The sequence below is a fragment of the Schistocerca americana genome, unplaced genomic scaffold (genome assembly GCF_021461395.2).
Source record: "Schistocerca americana isolate TAMUIC-IGC-003095 unplaced genomic scaffold, iqSchAmer2.1 HiC_scaffold_404, whole genome shotgun sequence".
NCBI classification, from domain to species: Eukaryota; Metazoa; Arthropoda; class Insecta; order Orthoptera; family Acrididae; genus Schistocerca; species Schistocerca americana.
The window spans coordinates 112,501-117,500 of record NW_025726131.1 but is presented as its reverse complement, the minus strand read 5'-3'; the positions used below and the strand labels follow the sequence as shown (position 1 = coordinate 117,500).

The following is a 5,000-nucleotide window of genomic DNA, read 5'->3' as shown; positions in this document are numbered from 1 at the left end:
CGCTTACTGGGAATTCCTCGTTCATGGGGAACAATTGCAAGCCCCAATCCCTAGCACGAAGGAGGTTCAGCGGGTTACCCCGACCTTTCGGCCTAGGAAGACACGCTGATTCCTTCAGTGTAGCGCGCGTGCGGCCCAGAACATCTAAGGGCATCACAGACCTGTTATTGCTCAATCTCGTGCGGCTAGAAGCCGCCTGTCCCTCTAAGAAGAAAAGTAATCGCTGACAGCACGAAGGATGTCACGCGACTAGTTAGCAGGCTAGAGTCTCGTTCGTTATCGGAATTAACCAGACAAATCGCTCCACCAACTAAGAACGGCCATGCACCACCACCCACCGAATCAAGAAAGAGCTATCAATCTGTCAATCCTTCCGGTGTCCGGGCCTGGTGAGGTTTCCCGTGTTGAGTCAAATTAAGCCGCAGGCTCCACTCCTGGTGGTGCCCTTCCGTCAATTCCTTTAAGTTTCAGCTTTGCAACCATACTTCCCCCGGAACCCAAAAGCTTTGGTTTCCCGGAGGCTGCCCGCCGAGTCATCGGAGGAACTGCGGCGGATCGCTGGCTGGCATCGTTTATGGTTAGAACTAGGGCGGTATCTGATCGCCTTCGAACCTCTAACTTTCGTTCTTGATTAATGAAAACATACTTGGCAAATGCTTTCGCTTCTGTTCGTCTTGCGACGATCCAAGAATTTCACCTCTAACGTCGCAATACGAATGCCCCCGCCTGTCCCTATTAATCATTACCTCGGGTTCCGAAAACCAACAAAATAGAACCGAGGTCCTATTCCATTATTCCATGCACACAGTATTCAGGCGGGCTTGCCTGCTTTAAGCACTCTAATTTGTTCAAAGTAAACGTGCCGGCCCACCGAGACACTCACTCAAGAGCACCCTGGTAGGATTGCAACGGGGTCCGCCTCGGGACGCACGAGCACGCACGAGGCGCGTCGCACGCCTTCAGCTCGCCCCACCGGCAGGACGTCCCACGATACATGCCAGTTAAACACCGACGGGCGGTGAACCAACAGCGTGGGACACAAATCCAACTACGAGCTTTTTAACCGCAACAACTTTAATATACGCTATTGGAGCTGGAATTACCGCGGCTGCTGGCACCAGACTTGCCCTCCAATAGATACTCGTTAAAGGATTTAAAGTGTACTCATTCCGATTACGGGGCCTCGGATGAGTCCCGTATCGTTATTTTTCGTCACTACCTCCCCGTGCCGGGAGTGGGTAATTTGCGCGCCTGCTGCCTTCCTTGGATGTGGTAGCCGTTTCTCAGGCTCCCTCTCCGGAATCGAACCCTGATTCCCCGTTACCCGTTACAACCATGGTAGGCGCAGAACCTACCATCGACAGTTGATAAGGCAGACATTTGAAAGATGCGTCGCCGGTACGAGGACCGTGCGATCAGCCCAAAGTTATTCAGAGTCACCAAGGCAAACGGACCGGACGAGCCGACCGATTGGTTTTGATCTAATAAAAGCGTCCCTTCCATCTCTGGTCGGGACTCTGTTTGCATGTATTAGCTCTAGAATTACCACAGTTATCCAAGTAACGTGGGTACGATCTAAGGAACCATAACTGATTTAATGAGCCATTCGCGGTTTCACCTTAATGCGGCTTGTACTGAGACATGCATGGCTTAATCTTTGAGACAAGCATATGACTACTGGCAGGATCAACCAGGGAGCTGCGTCAACTAGAGCTGAGCAGCCGGCCGCCCGGGAGTGTGTCCCGGGGGCCCGCGCGAACACGCAAGCGTCCGCTCAATTATTCTGCAAACAGGAGGAGGCTGAGCTCCCCTGCACAATACACCTCGAAACCCTCTCAGGTCCCGGCGGCGCGCAGCGCCGTCCTAAGTACTTGGTCGGGTTCGAGAGAGGCGCAATCGCCCGGAGTTTGGCGAGTAGACGCTTTAGGTGCGACCACCCGTGCTCCCAACTGAGCTTGCCGCTGCCGACAGAGGCCCGGGAGCGTGCTGTCGTGGCATTGCCGGCGGGAGACAACACGCGCCACCTACGGTGGCCGGCAGCTCCAACGCCAGCGCCACAGAAGGACAAAAGCCCCACTTGGGTGCCGAAGCGAACTCTCCCAGCACAGCGCACGCGCCAACACGTCCGCACAGCTGCGATACAATCCACCTGCGAGAACCGCAGAGGCGACCGAGCAGCAGACGGCGTCGCAGCGCCGAGCGCCGGGCGGCGGCGCATCCTCAGCGCACACAGTCCTCAATCGGACCAGCACACTGCAGATGTCCACCGCGCTTCGCACCGGGCCCGCGAGGACCTACTTTGGCCGCACGGCGCCGCGTGCAGGGTGCGCCGGCGCGCAGCTGCGCCGCCTGCCGCCTCCGTCGGCCGGCGCGCCTGCCACTGGCCGCCCCCACCAGCCGGCTGTAGCGCGTGCGCCCACGCACCGCGCGGCCAGCACGCCGGAAGGCCCCCCCTCACCGGCCGGGGACGGTCCCACCCAGCCACCGCCGCGTATCGCTTCACACCCACATGCCATTCACGTTCGTGGGCATGGTGGGTATCGCTGAAACAACCGGTTGGTAGCTCAACCGATCGTCGCCATCACTGATTCACCTCTAGCGAGAACAACCGCACCACAACGGTTTACCAGTTCTTCATTTGCGTAACGTCACCAGCAAACGTAGACGTCCATCGCCATTTGCAAATTCAACGATTGTTGCATGCCTGTGTCAGGTGTCACGACACACTATGTCTGCCCACATACACGCAACAACATGTGCACGCTTCGCGAACACGTGGAAGGTGGCCCCCGTACGTATGCGATGTCCATTGCGCGAACGACTGTCAACCGGCCTCTGTCGCATGTCGCAGATGTGGAACGCAGTGCACCATGCTATCACGGTGTGTGAGAAGAGACGACTACGTCTGACAACACGCGCCACTACATCAACAGACGGCTCATGCTGATCGCCATCCACGGCATACCATACTGCAATCCAGCTCTTATAGGGAGACGACACGTAGCTGAGTGCACAATATTTGGACCGTATGGTTCGCCGTTGTTGGCGCAGTCGTGGTACGGTCACACATGTACCACGATGTATCATTCAGTACATGAGGACCAATGTGCGGTACAGTGTGTGATTTGGACGTACAACATCAGCGGACAGTTGCCACAAGCCGTACCACAACGTAGGCTGTGCTTCGCCATGCGAATGCCAATGAACAACTGCGAAGGGCATTGAGCATGTACGTCCTGCCGCCATCCGCATTACAGTGTATAGCTGCAAGGTGTTTAACATGAAGCGATACTCTGGGGACCGGGCAGTGCGAGTAGCAAACTATATTGCGGGGGTTGCAGTTAGGCAACACTACACTAATTTAACGCGTCGTATGACAATTACAGAGCAGGTTAAGGCCCAACGTGTGTTGGGTTAAGGCCCAACGTGTGTTGGGTTAAGGCCCAACGTGTGTTGGGTTAAGGCCCAACGTGTGTTGGGTTAAGGCCCAACGTGTGTTGGGTTAAGGCCCAACGTGTGTTGGGTTAAGGCCCAACGTGTGTTGGGTTAAGGCCCAACGTGTGTTGGGTTAAGGCCCAACGTGTGTTGGGTTAAGGCCCAACGTGTGTTGGGTTAAGGCCCAACGTGTGTTGGGTTAAGGCCCAACGTGTGTTGGGTTAAGGCCCAACGTGTGTTGGGTTAAGGCCCAACGTGTGTTGGGTTAAGGCCCAACGTGTGTTGGGTTAAGGCCCAACGTGTGTTGGGTTAAGGCCCAACGTGTGTTGGGTTAAGGCCCAACGTGTGTTGGGTTAAGGCCCAACGTGTGTTGGGTTAAGGCCCAACGTGTGTTGGGTTAAGGCCCAACGTGTGTTGGGTTAAGGCCCAACGTGTGTTGGGTTAAGGCGCAACATAGGTTAGGTTAAGGCGCAACATAGGTTAGGTTAAGGCGCAACATAGGTTAGGTTAAGGCGCAACATAGGTTAGGTTAAGGCGCAACATAGGTTAGGTTAAGGCGCAACATAGGTTAGGTTACGGCGCAACATAGGTTAGGTTAAGGCGCAACATAGGTTAGGTTAAGGCGCAACATAGGTTAGGTTACGGCGCAACATAGGTTAGGTTAAGGCGCAACATAGGTTAGGTTAAGGCGCAACATAGGTTAGGTTAAGGCGCAACATAGGTTAGGTTAAGGCGCAACATAGGTTAGGTTAAGGCGCAACATAGGTTAGGTTAAGGCGCAACATAGGTTAGGTTAAGGCGCAACATAGGTTAGGTTAAGGCGCAACATAGGTTAGGTTAAGGCGCAACATAGGTTAGGTTAAGGCGCAACATAGGTTAGGTTAAGGCGCAACATAGGTTAGGTTAAGGCGCAACATAGGTTAGGTTATGGCGCAACATAGGTTAGGTTACGGCGCAACATAGGTTAGGTTACGGCGCAACATAGGTTAGGTTAAGGCGCAACATAGGTTAGGTTAAGGCGCAACATAGGTTAGGTTAAGGCGCAACATAGGTTAGGTTAAGGCGCAACATAGGTTAGGTTAAGGCGCAACATAGGTTAGGTTAAGGCGCAACATGGGTTAGGTTAAGGCGCAACATGGGTTAGGTTAAGGCGCAACATGGGTTAGGTTAAGGCGCAACATGGGTTAGGTTAAGGCGCAACATGGGTTAGGTTAAGGCGCAACATGGGTTAGGTTAAGGTACAATATGGGTTAGGTTAAGGTACAATATGGGTTAGGTTAAGGTACAATATGGGTTAGGTTAAGGTACAATATGGGTTAGGTTAAGGTACAATATGGGTTAGGTTAAGGTACAATATGGGTTAGGTTAAGGTACAATATGGGTTAGGTTAAGGTACAATATGGGTTAGGTTAAGGTACAATATGGGTTAGGTTAAGGTACAATACGGGTTAGGTTAAGGTACAATACGGGTTAGGTTAAGGTACAATACGGGTTAGGTTAAGGTACAATACGGGTTAGGTTAAGGTACAATACGGGTTAGGTTAAGGTACAATACGGGTTAGGTT

General features: G+C 53.4%; 1 non-coding gene across 1 annotated transcript in view; it reads right to left on the bottom strand.

Annotated features, from left to right (window-relative positions):
- Positions 1 to 1,697, bottom strand: part of LOC124582223 — a 1,910-nt gene extending 213 nt beyond the window's left edge. The window contains exon 1 of the ribosomal RNA XR_006973810.1: positions 1 to 1,697. This exon is cut by the window's left edge and continues 213 nt beyond it. This is a non-coding gene — a ribosomal RNA (small subunit ribosomal RNA).
- Between the last annotated feature and the right edge of the window lie 3,303 nt (positions 1,698 to 5,000).